This window comes from Trichechus manatus, unplaced genomic scaffold (assembly GCF_000243295.1).
Source record: "Trichechus manatus latirostris isolate Lorelei unplaced genomic scaffold, TriManLat1.0 scaffold00006, whole genome shotgun sequence".
NCBI lineage: Eukaryota > Metazoa > Chordata > Mammalia > Sirenia > Trichechidae > Trichechus > Trichechus manatus.
Window position 1 is genome coordinate 34,318,704 of NW_004443942.1, and position 23,525 is coordinate 34,342,228.

Sequence of the window (23,525 nt, forward strand, 5' to 3'; positions counted from 1 at the left end):
CATGCAGAAATTTTTGAAATGGTGTATCTTTGGCTATGTGTATTTTCACCAAAAAAAAAAGGTTGAGAAGTTAGAGGGTTGACATGTTGTGGGGTTGCTAACCAATGTCATAAAACAATATGTGTACTACTGTTTCATGAGAAACTATTGGTTCTGTAAGCCTTCATCTGAAGTACAATAAAATAAAATAAAGCAAACAAACAAACAAAAAAAGAATAGATTTGACATACTGAACACTAATGACCAAAGATAAGATGAGTTGTGCAATGACATCAAAGACATCATACATGAAGAAGCAAGAGGTCATTAAAAAGACAGGAAAGAAAGAAAAGACCAAAATGGGTGTCAGAAGAGACTCTGAAACTTGCTCTTGAATGTAGAGTAGCTAAAGTGAATGAAAGAAATGATGAAGTAAAAGAGATGAACAGAAGATTTTAAGGGATAACTCAAGAAGACAAAGAATTATAATGACATGTGCAAAGACCTGGAGTTAGAAAACCAAAAGGGAAGAACATGCTCAGCATTTCTCAAACCAAAAGAACTGAAGAAAAAAGTCAAGCTTCAAGTTGTAATACTGAAGGATTCTATGGACAAAATATTGAACAATGCAGGAAGCATCAAAAGAAGGTAGAAGGAATACACAGTCACTGCAGCAAAAAGAATTGGTCAATGTTCAGTCATTTCAGGAAACAGCATATGACCAAGAACCGATGGTATTGAAGGAAGAAGTCCAAGTTGCAGTGGAGGCACTGATGAAAAACAAGCCTCCAGGAATTGACAGAATACCAAATAAAAGATCTCAACAAATGGATGCAGCGCTGGAGGTGCTCAGTCATCTATGCAAGAAATTTGGAAGACAGCTACCTGGCCAGCTGACTGGAAGAGATCTATATTTGTGCCCATTCCAAAGAAAGGTGATTCAACAGAATGCAGAAATTATCAAACAATACCATTAATATCACATGAAAGTAAAATTTTGCTGAATATCGTTCAAAAGTGTTTGCAGCAGTACATCGACAGGAAACTACCAGAAATTCAGGCTGGATTCAGAAGAGGATGTGGAACAAGGGATATCCTTACTGATGTCAGGTGGATCCTGGCTGAAAGCAGAGAATACCAGAAAGATGTTTACCTGTGTTTTATTGACTATGCAAAGACATTCAACTGTGTGGATCATAATGAATTATGGATAACATTGCGAAGAATGGGAATTCTAGAACACTTAATTGTGCTCACGTGGAATCTGTACATAGACCAAGAGGCAGTAGTTCAAACAGAACAAGGGGATATTGCATGGTTTAAAGTCAGGAAAGGTGTGTGTCAGGGTTGTATCCTTTCACCATACTTAATTCAATCTGTATGCTGAGCAAATAATCCAAGAAGCTGGACTATATGAAGAAGAACATAGCATCAGGACTGATGGAAGACTCATTAACAACCTGCGTTATGCAGATGGCACAACCTTGCTTGCTGAAAGTGAAGAGGACTTGATGCACTTACTAATGAAGATCAAAGACCACAGCCTTCAGTATGGATTACACCTCAACATAAAAAAAACAAAAATCCTCATAACTGGACCAATAAACAACGTCATGATGAATAGAGAAAAGATTGAAAGTTGTCAAGGATTTCATTTTACCTGGATCCACAATCAATGACCATGGAAGCAGCAGTCAAGGAAATCAAACAATGTATTGCATTGGGCAAATCTGCTAGCAAAAGACCCCTTTAAAGTGTTGAAAAGCAAAGACGTCACTTAGAGGACTAAAGTGTGCCTGATCCAAGCCACAGTATTTTCAATCACCTCATGCAAAAGCTGGACAATGAATAAGGAAAACTGAAGAATTGATGCCTTTGAATTATGGTGTTGGTGAAGAATATTGAATATACCATGGACTGCCAGAAAAATGAACAAGTCTGTCTTGTAAGAAGTACAGTCAGAGTGCACCTTTGGAGGAAGACCCTGTTGTAGGGGAAAAACATCATAAAGTTTAGTAAAGCAAAAAGAAAGTTTTATTCAGAATATATTCAAAAGGACAAAAGTGGAAAACAGACAAGCATGCTGCCAGAGCCATGTCTGCCCAAGCCCAAAGAATATTACAGAACAGACAAAAGTGGGAAAACAACAAGCATGCTGCTAGAGCCATGTCTGCCCGAGGTCAAAGAATATTACAGAATAGGCAAGAATGGGAAAATGGACAAGCATGCTGCCACAGCCATGTCTGCCTGAGTCCAAAGACCATTACAGAATCATCAGTATATATTAACACTACAAATGGGCAAAACCATTGAAAGCTTAGCCTTTTCAGATTGGCTAGAAACTGTGATACTACATTTTGAATTGTCTTTCTTAACAATCATTGGTACAGGTTTCAGTAACGACAGTCAGGAGGGTCTTCATTGGTCCAACAAATTTCTATTCACTAAATGCTCATACGAAAAGATAAGAGTAGAAAGTCTTTTGGGTTGTGTTTGATTGGCTTTATGTGAAAGTTTCCCTAAAAGATATTTTCCAAGATTATCTTAGCCATTGTCTTTATACCTCAGGGCCCAGTTGATGTGTCCTTGTGAGTACTTGTGAGCCCAGCTCCACCTGAGTCACACTGTCTATGCTCAAGGAGAGGGAATAAATGATTCCAATATTATTTTCAAAATCAAACCTCAATGAGATAGATTGACACAGGGGCTGCAACAATGGGCTCAAACATAGCAATGATTGTGAGGATGGCACAGGACCGGACAGTGTTTTCGTTCTGTTGTACATGGGGCTGCTATGAGTCAGAATCAACCTGACAGCACCTAACAACAACAAACCACTCACAGCGTTGAAAAATTTTATGTTCCTCTTTTTACCTTAGGTACTGTAGGATATTCACAGGTATATTTGAGCCATTCCCTTCAGAGAATCTCAGTCATAGAGTTATAGATTGTTAAAGCTGAAAGAGACACAATTGAACTACAAAAATGTATATAGTAATGTAAAGATGGTAATGCATACTCTTCCTCTTTACTTCCTCTGGTAATCAGTACTGATGTCAACAGACGTCATTAATCAATCACAAGCTTATACCTTGGCAGCAGAACTCCTCAACTACTGGGCAAGTACTATCATTAGTTCCTAACTCATTTCCCAGCAAACATTTATTCAGTACCTATTATGGGCATGTTGTTGTTAGGTACCATCTAGTGGGTTCTGACTTATAGCGACCCTATGCATAGCACCCTAAACACTGCCCAGTCCTGCACCGCCCTCACTAGACACTGGGAATACAGAGATAAGTAGGACACTAGCTATGGATTCTTTCCAAATAATATTTATATTGAGAATTTTTTATGACTTTCCTCACACCCTACCTTCACTGTCGTGTTATCTTTCACTTGACAAGTAATTTTCACCCAAAACAGGGACATGCGTTGCTTGTTCTTTTTTCTCTATAAAGCATTAGATGATTGGGTCCACAGTACACATAAAATCCATGACCAGATTGGGCATTCTATTAAAATTTATCCAAAGAGCTCTCTCTGTTTTGGCTAGGAACCTGTGGTAGATTAGGTCATTGTTCCCAATTCTTCACTCTTCCCGTGTATTACAATTATACGTCCACACCCTCTTGCTAGGTAACTATGTAATGCCTCCAGCTGTGAGCGGAGTGGTTTCAGTTTTATTGATGGTGTGGTTGGCCTTTGGCTTGCTTAAGCCAATGGAACATTAGCAGACATGATAGAACAGCAGCTTTAAAAGTCTTCGCTGTCTTGCCTTGCCCTTAGTGCTCCTATGACTGCCATGAGAAGAAACTGCCTTGAAGAGCTGCTAGTCCAAGGAGAATAAAGAAACATGTGGAAACAACTGAACTCAACTTGGAGCCAAGCCCAGTCAATTCCCAGCTGAGCCCAGTGAGTCATAGCTGCCCTGCAGACCTGTTAACAAGAAGATAAATGTCTGTTGTTGTAAGCCCCTGAGATTTTGAGGTTGTTTGTTATGTAGCCAAAACTGAACAATACAGAACTCTCATTTTCTTAGAACTCTTTGCATCCTTTCACTTTCATTCTTAGGCAGGAATGTTTCTTCCAATTGGCAGACCACTCCTCACCAAGAAACAAAGTCCCATCCTTTAGTAAGAGCTACTGTTCTGAGACCACCATCAGTTTACAACAAAGCCATCCGGAGAGGTAGATACCAGCTTGTCCACTAGGCACACTCACCAGCTAGTAATATACATGCACTCCAATATGAATAAGTCAAATCAGAAAATTAAAGATGATTACCTGCCACAAACCTTCTGGCCAGGCAGTCAACAGTCAACTTATTTTTTCAATAAGAGTTTAATCAGGCAAAGAGCAACTATGATAGGTATTCAGAGTATGGAGAGATTTACTATAGAAAATTACAGACTTCCATAACTGTTGGAATGGTGCAGGAGCACAGGGCAGGAAGGCTGCTTTCCGGAAATCCAGAAGAGCAGAAATCACAGGGAAGTCACTACTGATTGTCTCAGCCACCTATAGCATCAAAGTGAGTGATTCTCAAGAAGGTACTCCAATGCCATGGCAAAAAAAAAAAAACCACCTGCCATCTCCAATGTCCACACATCTGCTCACAGATGCCACAAAGAAATAGTAGCTTCTCCTTCTCCTTCATCCTCCAAATCCCACATAACGGCTTCCCATTGATGGAATCTAACTGGAACTCTGTAGACAATTGAGTCCAGTAGCCAGGCTACAGCCCCGAATGTAGGGGAGAACTTAACGTAGGGGCTAGAATGAGATGTAGCATCAACAATATTCCTCACATTTACCATCTATTTTGGCCACCAAATCAAGTCCAGGGACCCAAGGTTAAGCAAAACAGATGCAGCATCTACCTTCATGGAGCACAGTTCAGGGACAATTTTGCTGAAAAGCAAGTGAAACCTGGTAAATACCAAGGATAATTACAATACAATGTAGTATTCGAAGGGCACTAAGGGAACAGTAAGGAGGTGATTCTTACCCATCTAGAGGGCTGGGTAGACGGAGGTCAGGGAAATTTCTTTCTCACTTACCTTCTCTCTCTCACACACACACCTGCAAAATATTGCCCATTAGACATATAGAAGTCACCATGTAGCCTTAAGGACCAGGATGAAAAATGGGAGAGGTAAACATAGTTCCAGAGTATTTGGGGTCTATTAGGAGCCCTGGTGGTACAGAGGTTAAGTACTTGGCTTGTAACTGGAAGGTTGGAGGTTTGAACTCACCAGCAGCTTCATGGGAGAAAGATGTGGCAGTCTTTCTTGGAAAGACTTACAGCCTTGGAAACTCTATGGGGGCAGTTCTACTCTGTCCTATAGAGTCACTATGAGTTGGAATCGGCTCCGTGACAATGGGTTTGTTTCTTAGTTCTGGGGTCTGTTACCACAAAAGCTCTTATCATTAGAGCCAGCTGCTCCAAATACAAAATTTATTCTTGGGAGCTACCTCAAGGCCTCAATTTATATTTTTCAAAAGTTTGAGAGCTTCCTATGGTGTACTACAGGGGCTTGGGAAGGATCCAACTTCTGAGACTTTAGTTTAAAGACACCTGCTTTCTGAAACACATTAATGCAACCTAGGTGTCCCAATCTAACCCACTGTGAGGTTACTTAAAATTTTTTTTTAAAAAAATTTTTTTTTGTATGGAGAGTTTCCCCTTATCCCTTTTGAGTTTTTTTTCTTCCTTTTCTTGTAAATTACTTTTAAGCTCAGACACCTTCAAGAATCCCTGGAGTGCTATATGTTAATAAAAGTATTTCCAAATGGACAGTGTGTGGGTAGGCAGTGAATTAATTGGAAACCGCACAGTACTGTGTTTTAAAAAAATCCCTGCCGTTTCTACTTTTGTGATTTCCTTGCCAAACAAGATGCTTATGTGCTAAGTAAAAAAGCAATATTACAGAACCACAAGAGTCCAGTTTCATGTAACCCTCTTTTCCAACCAACTCCCCAGGAGCACAGCAGCTACCTTGCTGAAATGGAGGACCCGAGGCTTTCATTAGCCAAGGAGTTTGCATACAGATGTGGTTAAAACTGTTCATGCCTGGTGCAAATTAATTTGCCTGAACACTCATGTGAACAAAGGGAAGAAACCTTAATACTTAACATACAAAAAACTCAGCTCAGATTGATTTAAGCTAGAGACCTAGCTTCAGGCCTTCCTAGATGCAGGACTCACACACAGCCAGCAGGAATCTCTCTCCCAGCTTAGCTTCCCCTGTATGGGTTTTATTGTCAACCAGGCTCTTCTTTAGCAAGGGCAAGCCCACGCCTCCAAGCTTTCATTCTATCAGAATTGCAACACCTCGGATTAGTGCGCCTCCTTCCCAATCCATGGCCGTCAAGTTGTTTCCAATTCATAGTGACCCAATAGGGCAGAGTAGAACTGCCCCATAGGGTTTCCGGGGAGCAGTTGGTGAATTTGAACTGCTGATCTTTTGTTTAGAAACCATAGCTCTTAACCACGGTGCCACCAGGGCTCCTGTCTCCCAATCCTTCCCAATAGATCCAGCTGAAGTCCTAGAGCTGGTGCTCATTAAACTAACTTGCATCATGACCCATCCCTGACCCAACTCTACGTCTAAGGGAATGGAGTACTCTGATTGTCCAAGCCTAGGTCACCTGAGCCCACTTAGGCCCACCTCATCAGAGCTATCTAGACTGAGAGTGGGGTCAAGGAAAAGCAGGGTGATTGGTTAGTCTAAAGAGATAAAAGAGGGATAGACACACATACATCACAAAAGAGAACTGCTACAATTCTCAAAATTGAAAGTAGCAAAATTTTATTTAATAATTATGTGTCATAAGCTGTGCTAAGTGCTGGACAAGCCTTATCTTATTTAGTCCTCACAATCACCCTTCCACCCTAAGAAGCAGATTCTATAATTCCCATTTTAAAGATTTAAAAAAAAAAAAAAAAGACCTTAGCCCTTTCCCTGAGGTCTCCCCTTCTTTCAAGTTGTCACTATCCTCTTTCAAATCCAGATCCTGTGTGTTTTCAGCAAAGGAAGAATGACACCTGAGGAAGAACTCAAGTTCATTAATTGCCTCTCACTTTAACTACTCCTGGAGCTGGGCAGTGTGAGATGTGGTCCTTTGTTAAAGGAATTCCTACATTACCAGACACAGCATTTCAAAAATTGAGGAGTTCCTCTTTGAGATGCCACAATGTGTGATTTTGCCTCCCTGAGAGGTAAGTCATGTGTTTTATCACTTTGCAGAACATGCTTTCCTTTTAAAAAAAAAAAAATTAATGAGTTATTTGATCTGGGTAGAAGAGATCAGGAAAAAAAACCACACACACACACACAAAAGCCAATGATTTAAATGCTGCCTTAAATAAAATCCGTTCAAATCAACTCAGCAAACGTTTATTAAAAGCATTCAGATTTGCAGCTGGACCTCATTCAAAGGAAACCAACTACAGCATGTGCAGATAGGGATCTATGCAAAAGAAATTAGGTGTTGGAGTACTCACTTTATAAAATAATTTTCACACAATCAAAGATAAGCTACTTTCATTCTCTGTGCATCATTTAAAGTGACATGATTGACAAGGCGTAATCTGAGCATATCTGCTCAGAAGTCTGCCTATATTTAAAGGGAGGTATACACACAGTTGCAATAGTGAGGGGATACAAAAACAAAAAACAAAAAAAAAACCCTTGCTGTCGAGTCAATTCTGACTCATAGCTACCCTGTAGGACAGAGTAGAACTGCCTCATAGGGTTTCCAAGGAGCACCAGGTGGATTCAAACTGCAGACCTTTTGGTTAGCAGCTGTAGCTCTTAACTACACCACCAGGGTTTCCAGAGAGGGAATAACTAAGTGAAATCACTTGGTAAATGGGATGTGGAAATTTGGTAATTCAGGGTGGTTATATTCAGGTGGAAACTCGGGTGGATTAAAGACTTAAATGGAAAAAAATCCATAATAATAATAAATGAAACTATAGGTGAATATATTATGCCCTTAAGGTAGGAAAACTTTCTTAATTAAGACAAAAAGGCAAAAGCCTTCTGGAAAAAGGAAAAGATTGATTATCTGACTAAATCAAAATTAAAAACTTCTGCATCACAAAACACAATAAACAAAGGTTAAAAATAAACATGCACAGGTAGAAAATATCTACGGTATACATAACAGACAAGAGGTTAATGTTGAGGCTATACAAAGACTCCTATAAATCAATAATACAACGGCAAAAATATAATAGAAAAATGGGCAACAATACAAATAGATAATTCAAAGAAGAGAAAATATGAATGGCTAATCAAAATATAAAAATTTGCTCAATCTTACTTCTCATCAGGGAAATGCAATTGTTTACCTATTATACTGGCAAAATGCATTAAAGTGTGATAATATCAAGTCTTAGTGAGGATGTGGGGAAATCAGTACTGTCACACATGGGAAGGTAAACTTAAGCAGATACTTTGGAAGAAATTTATCAGTGTTGTTGTTGTCAGGTGCCACTGAGTCAATTTTGACTCACAGTGACCTCACTGATACAGCAGAACCGCCCCAAAGAATTTTCTAAGCCGTAATCTTTACAGAAGCAGATGACCAGGTCATTTTCCAGCAAAGCCACTGGGTGGGTTCGAACTGCCAACCTTTTGGTTAGCAGCCCAGTGCTTAACCACTGTGTCACCAGGGCTCCTTAATTTAGCAGTATTGATTAGAATTTTAAATGCTCATATTCATGTCCAAAAGGAAAGATGTATACAAAATTTTACTATAGCACCCCAGTAACACAAAATACTAGACACAACCTAAGTATTCATGAGCAGGAAAAGGGTTTTAAAAGCTATGCAATACCCACATCATGGAATTGTATGCAGTAGTTTTATAAAATAAGGAATGTCCATGTGGAGTGATATAGAACCAACACCAAGACACATTTTCAACGAAAAATAAAAGTTGCAGAATATGTGCTCCCTAACACCATTCATCACACGCACATATACACACTCATAATAGCATTATATATTTGGTAAAAAGCCTGAGATTATTATAGATTGCAGTGATACAGATATATAGATGAGATGTGGTTTGAATGTAGATATAGCTACATGGTTCTATAATGAAACGTGCCAAACAAGAAGAATATGTGGGAAGGAATTAGGAGCAATGGACAAAGAGAATTCTTATCTATAAGGTATTTATTTTATGAAGGAAACTTTACTCATGTCTTACATATGAAATTATGACTAATATTTTTAAATTTCTTGATGGTTAACAATCACATCCACAGTATTTAATTCCGCAAATATTTACTGAATCTTATAAGCAACATATTATATGTAGCCACAAAGATGAAAAACATATAATCTCTGGCTCAGTCTAGCTCATTCAGTAAATCATTTTCTTTTTCTTTTAATTCATTCAGTAAAATTTTATTGACACCTATTATGTGCCAGGCACTGTCTTGGCACTGTCAAAATAGAGATGAGGGTAGAGGGAGTCCCTCCTCTCATGGACTTCACTTTCTAGTACGGGAGACAGATAAAACAAATAATTACATAATTTGATAGATGGTGATAAATAAGAAGAAGAAAAATATAGCAAGATAAGAGAACCAAGAATCTACCCTTTGTGCTGAACAGATGTATTTTTCCATGTAGGTTTAGGGGCAGCTCCTCCATATTTTCCATGAGCTTCCCGAGGTGAAACTTAACAGGAGTTTAGTGAGATGAACTACAGCCGCGTTACTGCAGCTGATGTTGGGACCAAGGTAATTTTTCGGCATCTCTTTCTTCCACTTTCCACTCTCCATTCTAAATCCCCTTCACCCTCAGCTATCAACTCAGCAGGTCTTGGTGGCTTCCTAGAAGTGGAATTTCTGAGTCAAAATGATTGTACAATTTTGTTAACAATTGCCTAATTCCCCTCCATAGTGCTGGTACCGTTTTGAATTCCCAGCAGCAATAAATGAAAGAATCTGTTTCCCCTACCCACCAAAAACCAAACCCACTGCTGTCGAGTCATTTCCGACTCATAGCGACCCTATAGGACAGGGTAGAACTGCCCCATATGGTTTCCAAGGCTGTAAATCTTCACGGAAGAGGACTGTCACATCTTTCTCGCGCGGAACAGCTGGTAGGTTCGAACCACTAACCTTTAGGTTGGTAGCCGAGAGTTTAACCACTGTGCCACCAGGGCTCCTCCTATATCCCCTAGCCTTCCCAAAAGAGTTGTTGGTCAAAAATGGTACTTCTGTACAGTTTTAAGCTGCATTTATTTTATTACGGGTGAGATTGGGCATCTTTTATATGGTTAAAGTCTGCTTGCATTTCTTTTCCTGTGAGCTTTCTGTTCATATCCTTATCCAATATTTCTATAAGGTTGTTGGTGTTTTCCTTCTTGATTTTTAGAAGCTCTTTTAATATTAGAGATATTAAGTCCTTTTGATAAAGGTTGCAAACACTTTTTCAAAAAAGACATTTTAGCAGAAACCTGAAGAAATTGAGTGAATAAGGCAAGCAGCTATCTGGGTGGAGTGTTTGTGCATCTGTTAGAAGGTTTGGGCAGGGGGGGAGGCAGAGTCTTCACTTGAACAAATAAAGTGTGGATCATATACAACATGGAGTCCCTGGATGGTGCAAACAGTTAAGGTGCTCAGCTGCTAACTGAAAGGCTGGAGCTTCAAATCCACCCAGATGTGCCGTCATGGATTGAATTGTGTCCTAAAAAAATACGTGTATCAATTCGGCTAGGCCATGATTCCCAGTGTTGTGTGATTGTCCACCATTTTGTCATCTGATGTGATTTTCCTACCTGTTATAAATCCTATCTTTATGATATCGATGAGATGGAATTAGCAGCAGTTTCAAGAAAAAAAGAGAGAAGTGAGTAGAGAGACAGGAGCATTTCATACCACCAAGAAAGCAGTGCCAGGAGCACAGTGCATCCTTTGGACACAGGGTTCCTTCGTGGAGAAGCTCCCAGACCAAGGGAAGATTGATGACAAGGACCTTCCTCCAGAGCCAACAGAGAAAGCCTTCTCCTAGAGCTAGCACCCTGAATTCGGACTTCTAGCCTACTAGACTGTGAGAGAATAAACTTCTCTTTGTTAAAGCCATCCACTTGTGGTATTTCTGTTTTAGCAGCACTAGGTAACTAAGACAGGTGACTTGGAACGAAAAAAGGTCTGGAGATTTACTTCCAAAAAAATCAGTCATTGAAAACCCTATGGAGCACAGTTGTATTCTGATATACATGGGATCACCATGAGTTGAAATTGACTCAACGGCAACTGGTTTGTTTTTTATGTACAATATGGTAGGCAATTGAGTATTGAATTTGACATTCAAGAAAGAGGTTGGAGCTAGATACATAAATCTGAAAGCTTTCAACATATAGATGGTGTTTAAAGCCATAGAACTACAATTACGTAAAGAGTGAGTCAAGGCAGATGGTATGTAGTTCTATAGTAGCAAATATTGTACATGTAAACATAATTTATATAATGAGTAACACCTGAACTACATCTATAATCTGCATAGATTTGGATTCTAACAACCCTACACTTTACAGAACAAGGAACACATATGGCATGACATAGATATAAGATATCTAGCAGTTGACTAAAAGATTCAATGGGTTTAATCACAATTATTTCTTTGAAAGAAAAATAAGAAAAACAGGTATGTTACCAAAAGAGGGGGCATGGAACAATGTGCCAAAACATTGCAATTTCTTCTGCGAACATTTCAAAAAGGAAGGTTAATATACTCTTCGCAGAAACCAGAGAAAATCTGGGAAGCCCTGGATATCTGATCGCCAGTCATCTCCTCTTCATTTCTAAGTGTCCGGAGCGTCTGCTTTAACTACCGGGATGTGAGATGTCCAGTGTGCAAGTGTGACTGGGGGACAGAAGACACCTGCTGGCACACAGAGAGCCAGGTTTCTGGAATTCTGGAACCAGCTTTCCCTGACATCCGGAGTTAGTAATTACATCTCTCCCAAGTGGACAGTTGTTCACGTCACTCTAATGATCAGAAGACTATCTCTGGGCAAAACACTGTGCATTTTCAAAAAGCATTATAAATATTATATAGCATCTTTGAATATATCATTTCAGAGTAATGCCACTGACTTTCCTTGTACCACCCTAATCGGTGTAAGTGGGAAGGTCAATAAAAATAAACCACGCCGGGAGGTCAAGACTCCTTGATTGTAGTCTCAACTCTGCCCTAACTCAGCATGGATGTGGGCAAGTTAGAAGAAATGTCTCCATAATTGAACTGTACTGAGTACTAAGAAGGAGGGAAGAGACACTTACAAGCTATCTAGTTCTACTTTCTCAATTTACAGACAAAGAAAGCAAGGCTCAGGCCTTTGTGGTTGTCTTTGGGAGATCAGCCTGCTTGCCAAGAACATGCATTCTAGTCTTCTCTACCATGGATAAAAAACACAAAGTGGTCCCTGCAGCAGTGCCCTGCAATGCCTGTGACTAGGTGGATGAGTCGCTTGTTTTCTGAAGTGAGGTGTTAGCAAGCACATGTACCTGCAGGTCTGAAACTGAGTGCTGTAGTACAACCTATCAGAAATTAAGAGGATAGTTTGTCCCGCTCACTTGGATCCAAACTTGGAGACAAAAGAAAAACTTTATTAATTCCCCTCAAACTCCAACAATGTTCAGATAATACACTGAACACTTTTGTCAACATGCAAGCATTTTACCAGGAAGAAAAAATATTAGCACATGAGCGCCCATACACGCATTCTCCCAGGTGAGTCTCAGAGTAGACAGCTGCTCCCTAGAAGAAGAGAGCTCTAGAAGAAGGGCCACAAACCAGGATAATTTAATTGGAGAGAAGATGAGGTGAGAAAGATCCGGAACAAGAAATTTAAAGGCAGGCATGGGATACCAGCTACACTTGGGAATTCTGGGCAGCTAGAGAATATATTTCTTCAAAATCACATCCAGCTTGGAATTTTACCTAGAAAGATTTTCTCCTCTGGGAATTTTCACAGCCTTGTTTATAAACTGGGGCTCCTGCTCTGCCTTTCACTAGTTGGATAAACAGTAGACACATTTTTCCACCTTCCTGCATTTAGATTTCCTCACCTGTAATACAGCAGTGAGTCCCTGGATGGCATAAACGCTTAAGTGCTCAGTTGTTAACTGAAAGGTTGGCTGTTCAAATCCACCCAACATACCTTGGAAGAAAGCCCTGGCAAGCTACTTCCAAAAGACCACAGCTATTGAAAACCCTATGGAGCGTAGTTCTACTCTGAAACACATGGGCTCACCATGAGTCAGAATCAACTCAAAGGTAACTTTTTTTTGGAGGGGGGGGTTAATATAGCAGTATCTACCATGTATTTGTCACTCACTGATGTCAGGTACCATATTAAAAAAAATAAATAATGATGTCACATTGTTTAGGATTTGCTATGTTTCAGGCATTTGAATAAGTATATCACATGAATTAAGTCATTTAAACTTCACAAAAGCCCTACCTATGAGGGAGGTGTGTCATGGACTGAATTATGTCCCCAAAAAATATCTGTCAACTTGGCTGGGTCATGATTTCCAGTATTGTATAATTGGGTACCATTTTGTAATCTCATGTGATTTCCTTATGTGTTGTAAATTCAATCACTATGATCTAATAAGATGAACTAGCGGCAGTTATACTGATGAGGTATACAGGATTGGATAGTGTCTTAAGCCAATCTCTTTTGAGAAATAAAAGAGACAAGCGAGCAGAGACACATGGGAAACTCATACCACCAAGAAAGCAGTGCCAGGAGCAGAGCACGTCCTTTGGACCTGAGGTTCCTGCGCAGAGAAGCTCCCAGACCAAGGGAAGACTGATGCATCTCAAGGACCTTTCTCCAGAGCCGACAGAGAGAAAAACTTCTTCTGGAGCTGATGCCCTGAATTTGGACTTGTAGCCTACTGAACTGTGAGAGAATAAACTTCTCTTTGTTAAAGTCATCCACTTGTGGTATTTCTATTATAGCAGCACTAGATGACTAAGACAAGGTGTTATTATTCCCATTTCATAAATAAGGAAACTGAGGCACAGAGAGGTTAAGTAACTGGCTCAAAATCACAGAGCTACTAATAAAGGGAGGTAGGATTTGGATGCAAGCATTCTGATTCTAGAATCTTCTTCTTAACTACTATACTAGGGTGTCACTCCAGGGCCAGGTGAACTCCATTTAACCATGAGAGTGCACTGAGTGGATAAACCGTGTTAACCTTCAGAGATTTGCTGCAAAGAACTTTTAAAACTGAGGGTTTCTTAGAGGCAGCAGCTGTTAATACACATGCACACAAAGAATTTGTAACACAGGCGAGTAGGACATAAACCTTCTTGAAAGGAGAGGAATATGAGTAAGAATTCATCTGAAATTTGTAAAAGCAACATATTAGTGTCTGTGGCTGCTGTAACAAACGACCACAAACTATGGCTTAAAACAACAGAAATTTATTCTCTCATAGTTCTGGAGGTTAAAAAAAAAAAAAAAAAAAAAAAACCTGTCTGCGTCAAGTTGATTCCGACTCCTAGTGACCCTATGAGACAGGGTAGAACTGCCCCATAGAGTTTCCAAGAAGCGCCTGGTGGATTCGAACTGCCAACCCTTTGGTTAGCAGCCGTAGCACTTAACCACTACACCACCGGGGTTTCCGTTAGAAGTCCAAAATCAAGGTGTCAGCAGGGCCATGCTCCCTTCCGAGGTTCCAGGGGAGAATCCATTCCTTGTCTCTTCTGGTTTCTGGTGGATGTTAGCACTCCTTGACTTGTGGCCACATCACTCCAGTCTCTGCCGCTGTGGTCACATTGCCTTTTCCTCTTCAATTTGTCTGTTCTTTTCTCTCTTTTGTAAGGATAGTTGTGATTTAGGGCCCATCCAGATAATCCAGGATTATCTCCTCATCTCAACTTCCTTAATCACATCTGCAAAGATCCCTTTTCCAAATAAGATAACATTCACAGCTTCCAGGGATTTGACTTGAATATCTTTCGGGGGCCATTTTTCAGCCTACCACAGGGTTAATGGCTTCCCATTGCAGGTGGGCCCCACCTTAAGAAGCCCAACAGATTACAGATATACAAAATACATTTTTGCTAGAAAAAGCATTCAGTGCAGGATCCTATAATGAATAAAGCCCTTTCCTGCCATGAGGAGAGTCCAACTTTTTTTTCCAAACTCAAAATTCCACTTTTTCAGAAACTTATCAAATCCATGAATAAGATGCCCTGTTACGTGGGTCTGAAGCTTGCACATGCCCAGTAAGCAGCCCACCCCCGTGCTGGATGAAGCCCAGACTCTGCACTGCAGGCAGGCTATCCTTCTGAACAGGCTGCGGCTTTGAGGCACGACCTGCCACCGTGTACACAGACTTCCAAGAATGCTTGAGGGGACTAAGCACGATGCTAATTTGCAGCTTCTCAAATGTGCTGCTGATCTCTGTTGACTTTGATCAGGAGAAATGGCAGCGTTTTGTCGGCGTTCAAAAGCCGATCTACCCCAACCTTTCTTATAATCAAGTCTGCTGTGGACTTTATAAAAAGAGTGCGTGCCGGGTAAGGATCTGACAAAAATGCAGAAAGCAAATCCCAAGGCTGGTGGCAGCCAGCTGGGCAGAAATCAGAAGCGATACACCAGCCCAAAGGCACCCACCAGACAGCAGTTAAGCCCTTTGACAAGCCCAGCTCCAAATAGAAATTGGAAGAAGAAGGTGGAAATGGCATCATCTCTTGAGGGAAAAGGGAGCTAAGTACAGTAGCAGATGGAACATGGCCTTACACTAATCCAGGCTCCATAATTAAATTCCGGAACCATGCCAGCAAAGGAAGACGGTATTCAAAAATAGCAGGTGCCTCCTGGAGATTTTTTGCCAGAGAGGCTTTTGTAAGCCATCAGGCTTATAGCCTAGGGGATGAAAACACTGGTGAAGCTAAGCATCTAGCTAGCTCTACAGAGAAGAACAGACAGAGGGGGTGTTACTTTTGTATCCGTTGGAGAAGTACTGGCTCCTAGGTAGATTGAATTGCCTCTGGGGTCCTTCAGCTGTGCATAGACTTTGTTGATGAGGGGCTAGTCACAGATACAGAGCAGTCCTAGCAGCAAAAACTAGCTGCCCCCGTCTGCATCAATCCACCTCCCAGCTATTGTGCATCTCAAAGCTGGACCAGAGAAAAGACTTCAAAGAGAATGTCCCTAAATGTGGCCAATTCTTCAGCACTGTACAGAGGGGTGAGATGATGTATTGATTTTAGAGCTAGAATCTGGAGTCAGATGGTCCTAGACTGGTTGTCCATCTCTGCAATTTACTAGCATGTGATCTTAGGAAAGTCACTAAGCCTCTCTAAGCTATGGTTTTGTTTTGTTTTGTTCTCATCTGGGATATGGAGATTACAGTGTTGCCTACCTTAGAATAGTATTCTGAAGAATAAATGATTTTGCAATAAGGCAATTAACTCAGAGCCTGGTACATGGTAAAAGTGTTCAATAAATGTTAGACACTATTAAGATAATGACGAGTGAATGACTAGAATTAACGTACGAGGCCATCATGAGCAAGCATTGAAGGGTATCATGCACGAAAACTCCCAGAAGGGAAGAAGGGTCAGCAGCAACCTAGAGATATCTGTTTTATGACTTTTATCTTGCTACCCCAAGTTTGAGGGATACTAGCTATACCTGCTTGTCCCTTCTATGTGGTCTTGTCAAGCAAGGAGCTTGGGCAGAGACTGCATCACTGTCTCATAGTACAGGCTAGAACTCACAGGCAGGAGAGTCCACAGCAGGACAATGTCCATGGTCTCCCATTCTCTCAGCATCCCACAGAGAGATAAGCTAGTGTCAGGCACAGCTGGACACATTGCTGGTTATGTTCCAGAATACAGACCCCATCCCCTGCTACTAGAGCCCTGGTGGCATAGTGGTTAAGAGCTCGGCCGCTAACCAAAAGGTCAGCAGTTCAAATCTACCAGCCCCGCCTTGCAAACCCTGTGGGGCAGCTCTGCTCTGTCCTACAGGGTCACTGTGAGTCAGAATAGACTCAACGGCAACAGGTTTGTTTTTGTTTTTGTTTTCCCTGCTACTATCCCTTTTTTTAGGGCTTTCAAGGGAGCAGCCTTATATGTCTGAGAAAACAGTGTGAGCTTAGATGCCAGCTACTTAGGGGAGTTGCAAAGCAGAGCTGGAAACACCAGCTGACGGCCCCTGGAGACCTGGTGTGAAGTTGGGGCACATCCCCTCCCACCCATGGAAGAGCGACCAGCCCTCCCAGCTGGCTCATGTCCAGGCAACCTAGTGAGAACCTTCAGGGTCAGCTAGTAGATGGTCCTGCCTATATCCCTATAGTCCTTCTTCACAGTAATGAAGCAAGAATTTATCAAATGTTTAGTCTGGTCTGCGTAGAGATGCAGCACATCAGTGGTTAGAAGTAGGAGCTTTGGAATCCAGTAGTCATAGATTCAAAGCACTGCTTTACCCCTAATTAGCTGTGTGATCTTGGGCAAGTCATATAGCCTCTCTATGCCTCAGTTTCTAAATCTGTTAAAAGGGGATAAAAAATTGCACCTACAATCATAGGACTGGTTTGAGATTTAAGTGAGATAATATGTGAAGAGCATTCAACACAGTGTCTAGCACATGATAAGTACAAATACACAGTGACTTAATAGCTGGGAACCCTGGTGGCATAGTGGTTAAGAGCTCAGCTGCTAAACAAAAGGTCAGCAGTTTGAATCCACCAGCCATTCCTTGGAAATCCTATGGGGCTATTCTACTCTGTGCTATAGGATCACTATGAGTTGGAATCAACTTGATGAAACAGGTTTTTTTTTTTTTTGGTAAACTGAGCTGGGCTCCACACAAAATTTAAAAAGTGTTAGGCCTGGCCACTTCAACTGAAGTTGATACTCAGGGTACTGGGACATACCATGTGAAAAAAAAAATAGCTTCTCATCGTTTCCTTCCCAACAACAAAATACAGTTGAAAATGAGGATAAGAATCCTGTATCTACTTTTCCCCTCCACCTCTGTCTTAGTTTCCTAGTGCTGCGATAACAGAAATACCACAAGGGGGTGGCTTTAAAGAACAGAAATTTATTTTCTCACAGTTCAGGCAGCTACAAGTCCAAATTCAGGGCACCATCAGCTATAGAAAACTCTGTCAACTCTGGGGAAAGATCCTTGTCTCATTCCACTTTTGTAGCCCATGTTTCTCGTTCCTTGAAGATCTTTACATGGTGTCTATCTTCCTCCATTTTGTGCTTGTTCTGGGTCTAACTGTACTGTTTTTATAACTCAGAAGTGATTAGGTTTAGGACACACCCTACACTGATATGCCTCATTAACATAATAAAGAAAACCCTATTCTCAAAAGGAATTGCATTCACGGGTATAGGGGTTAGGATTCCAACACATATTTTGAGGGGACACAACTCAATCCATAACATTAGACCCTTTGGCCCTCCAGTATTTATGTCCTTCCCACATGCAAAATACATTCTACCTTAGCACAACCTCAAAACCTTGGTCAGAGTTTATAACTGTTATAACTGCTGCTTTGGAGTAATTATGTAATTACTATAATTTCCCTGGTCTCCATTTCATTATCCTATAGTCCCTTATCCTGTTTCTGAACCTCCTGTTTTCCTGATATCTCTCACCTACGCTGTTCTGGAGGTACCTTTCATTCAATCATTCATCCTTTTAACAAATATTTACCCATCCAACTTCTATATCCCTTCACCATCCTAAGCCTCGAGATACAATAATGAGCAAGATAGATAGGGTCTGTGCCCCTCAGAAAGTCTACAATCTATCAAGGAAAGCAGATAATTAAACAAGCAAAGCCAATACACGGATGGAGTAATCATAGTCAAGGCAGGTATAAATAACCTTGTCTTGGGTGAGTGGATAAGGTTGACTGAGCAAATCTACCAAGAGAAAGTGACATTTAAGCAAGACCACAGAAGGATCAGGAATTACCCAGGGGAAGAGAAGAGGAAACAGTGTTCCAAGCAAAGGCAATCCAACTGTCATTCTTGACCTCCCTTTCTGGCCCAACTCAGGTTACAACAGCCCAGCAAGAACTATTTGTCACTGCCATTAATCCTCCCTACCCATAGGAAAACTTGGAAATTCAGAGCTAACATCTTGGTGAAATTTCTGCACTTCTCAAGAACTAAAATCTCTCTGGCATAACCTCAATTCACTCAGAGAAAGCAAGCAAGAAAAAATGGGTTGCATTCAGAAAAGCTCAAAAGCACTCCATCTGTGAACCATGGAGGACACTTGTGGATCAGATTGCTAGACAAAATCAACAGAAATGCAGAGTCACCTTCCTTCCTCCCTTCCAAGACAGGAGCCCAGAACTGCCTTCGAACCCAAGCAAGCATGACCTCGCTGGGAAGGTCATGCCATTTCTTTGCCTGTCAAAAAAATGGACTTTCTCAGTTTCCAGTATGGATGAAAATGTAATATTTCTGTTAGCAATTTCAATTTCACAGCTGACTGGCATCTGCAGAGACAGAGAATTCTAATAAAATTGCAGAAGCATTTAATACAATAACTAGCAGATGGGGAAAGGGTTGGTAGCAACTCCATTTTTCTGATTATGTTAACAAACCATGGCATGTGCTTTTCTAGTGCACTGACACAGTTTCATTTACAATTTAAATCTGATGACTAAAAACAGTGATTAGGACTTTTAGGGGGCAATGTGTTTACCACCTGAATGGTTTAATAATATATAGATCCTCCCCCTACCCCTTTCCAATCAGACAAATTAGCATTCTGGGCTCTGCACTTTATTAATAAAGTTACACAGGGAAATTTCAAAAAAATTGAGTGAAACATTGCATCAATAATTTTTTTATGCACACTTGATTTGGAAATTAAGTAACAATGAAGTATTCTTTAGCCATAGTAGAAAACCCTTGAAATAAAAAGTAGGCCCAATGGGGCATTATAAAATGAAAAGCCATTACTGATAGAACAGGAGAAGACCTGTGAGTATGGGGAAAGTTGCTACTCAGCTGGTTAAGAAAAAGCATGTTGGCACCTTCTCACTTAAAGCATCATCAGCCCATCAACATTTTATAAGTGGTTACTGTGAAGGAAAGGCTAAAGATAATTATAAAGCCAATCATCAGGAGTGGATTATCCAATAGACAAGGTAAGCACGGTGCTTACCTTGCTTACCGGATCATCTGTAGTGAACATTTCACATTTTTTTAACCACACCAAAGATTCCGCTTCTAGGTATGGCTGGCATCTGTCTCTCTCCCAATCCCACAACACCTTCCTACAGAATCAAAGTCTCTTTTCAAATTTATAATCCCTGACAGGTAGTGATTACCCAGTAAGCAAGGGATGTGGTGAAACTTGTGAAATTGGTCACTAAAGATTAGTAAATAAGCACCAGTAAGCCAGTGCTTACCTTGCTTACCGGGTGACCCACCCCTTACAGTCATAGATGCAATTTGCTTACAAGCCCTGCTGTGACTTTGGTGATGTTTCTTGGGTCTAAGTTTCAACATTCACAAACTAAAGTGTTGAACTGGTTCCCAAACGCTGGTCCTTGGACTGTTGGCTGATTGACTGTATGAGTATCACATACAGAGTTTTTGCTTTTGTTACTGTCTTTAACAAGAATTTCTGAGATTCCTGGGCTCCAATGGCCAAACAGTCTAATTCAGTAGGGCTCAGGCAGGGACCAGGAATCTACTTTTTAATGTTTCCAGGGGACAAGAATTGGAAACCATTAGCCTAGATTACCTCCAGGTCCAAACATACAGTGAGAAGTACAAGGTACTGATTTGCATCTGACTAAAAATGGCAAATATAGAAGTATATTTATAACTAGTTGACTTTGTAGCTATAACTAGATGTCCTAAAACAAGATGTAGTTGGACATGTTGCACATGTTACGGACATTTTGCTTAAGCTGAATTTGGTAATCTCTTTTGTCTTCAAACCCAATTATGCAGCTACACAGAGCCTGTGTGATCCACTAGCAGGCTAAGCTGAGCAGAGAGGAGAAACTGAATTAAAAGTCAAGAGCTACTGAAGCAAGAAAGCAAAGACAGAGAGCAGTTTACATGGGGCAAGAGCTAATTTTCTCAGGGCTAGGACAGTAACTGGAAGCCACAGCAGACTCTGAAGTTAAATAATATAGTACTTTGAGAGAAAAGGTTCTTTCTCTGGTACCAAAAATACAGGTTTCAATCTATGAATGTTGAGGCAATTTGTACCAAAATGTCCTCAAACTGTGCTCTGCTGGCTACACATTTTTCAGTCTTTAAGAACTTTTAAGAAGCAAACAGGAACCCTGGTGCTAATCAAAAGGTTGGAGATTCAAACCCACCCATCAGCTCTGCAAGAGAAAGACCTGGCAATCTGCTTCCGTAAAGATTATAGCTAAGAAAACCCTATGGGGCAGTTCTAGTCTATCACATGGAGTCACTGTGAGTTGGAATTGACTCGATGGTACCTGTCATGGATTGAATGTGTCCCCCAAAAATATGTGTATCAATTTGGCTAGGCCATGATTCCCAGTATTGTGTGATTGTCCATCATTTTGTCATCTGATGTGATTTTCCTATGTGTTGTAAATCCTACCTCCATGATGTTAATGAGGTGGGATAGGCAGCAGTTATGTTAATGAGGCAGAACTCAAACTACAAGATTGGATTGTGTCTTGAGCCAATCTCTTTTGAGACATAAAAGAGAGAAGCAAGCAGAGAGATTTGGGAACCTCATACCACCAAGAAAGCAGTGCTGGGGGACAGAGCGTGTCCTTTGGACCCAGGGTTCCTGCGCAGAAAAGCTCCTAATTCAGGGGAAGATTGATGAGAACGACCTTCCTCCAGAGCCAACAGACAGAGAAAACATTCCCCTGGAGCTGATGCCCTGAATTTGGACTTCTTGCCTACTAGACGGTGAGAAAATAAATTTCACTTTGTTAAAGCCATCCACTTGTGGTATTTCTGTTATAGCAGCACTAGGGGACTAAGGCAGTACCCAACAACAACATGCAAATATTCTCCAGGGTAAGAAATAACATCTTAAGCTATATAATTTATCATCTAAACTCCTCATCTTGATAACCAAGTAAGAGAAAAGACCCTAAAGAAAGAGCTTCAGAATAAAAGAGAGAGAGAGACCTCATGAGAGGCAAGGGACATGCAACCACAGAGGGCTGAAAGGCAAGACAGGTACCAAGTTGCAACTCACAATATTTCCTGGGAACAACCTTGCCAACCCATAAGATGAGAAAAATGTCATGTTGTGCCTTCCCATTCTGCAGAAGGCTTGCAAGGTTACAGTTGATGTTGTCATAATGCATCCCCAGTACTATGAAGAAATTAGCCGCACAGATCCACTATGATCATCTCTCACCTGGGGCAGTTTGAATGCCAAGTTTAGCTGATGACTGGCAGGAGAGCATTTAAAGAACGCCATTTCTGTCATTTTGTTACCTGACCTGCTGCCAGTCGAGTCTTCCCAGCCTGTTTCCAGTCTCATTAGTTGCCATGGATGCATCGCCTTATCTGACTAAAGTGACATTTCAGTCAACATCTGCCCTATTACCACCCCTAGACTGGAGTTCTCCAAGGAGAATTCCAGAAACATCCCAGGCTGTTTATTATTATTATTATTTCTTCAGTCTGTAGTCTTCAGATCATATGAATTCTCCCTCTCCTATTAAACAGTCATATTAGAAATTAATTAATTAATTAAATTGGGCCTGGGAAAAATTTCCAATTTGGCACCCAAACTTATGCACATAAAATACAGAGCACATTCTACAACTTAACAACAAAAAGACAAACAACCCAATGGAAAAATGGGCAGAGGACTTAAACAGACATTTCACCAAAGAGGATATTCAAATGGCCAACAAACATATGAAAAGATGCTCAGCATCATTCCAAAACCCATTGCCATCGAGTCAGTTCTGACTCATAGCAACCCTACAGTACAGAGTAGAACTGCCCCAACAGAGTTTCCAAGGAGTAGCTGGTGGATTCAAACTGCTGATCTTTTGGTTAGCAGCCATAGCTCTTGACCACTGTGCCACCAGGGCTTCCAACATCATTAGCCATTAAAAATAATAATAATAAACTCATTACCGTTGAGTCAACTGTGACTCACAGCCACCCTCTAGGACAGTAATCTTGGCTCAGGGTTTAAAGATTTGAAAAAAAAAAGATGGAAAACAACAGGTTTGGGCTAGGTTGTGGAGAAACTGGAACCCTCATCCACTGCTTGTGGGAACATAAAATTGTACAGCTGCTACGGAGAACAGTTCGGCGGTTCCTCAAAAAGTTGAACATAAAACTACCATATGACCCAGCAATCCCAATCCTGGTATATACCCAGTAGAAGTGAAAGCAGGAATGCAGACAGAAACTTGCAAACCCATGTTGATTGCAGCACTTTTCACAACAGCCAAAAGGGGGAAACAACCGAAATGCCCATCAATAGATGAATGGATAAACAAAATGTGCTACACACATATAATGGAATAT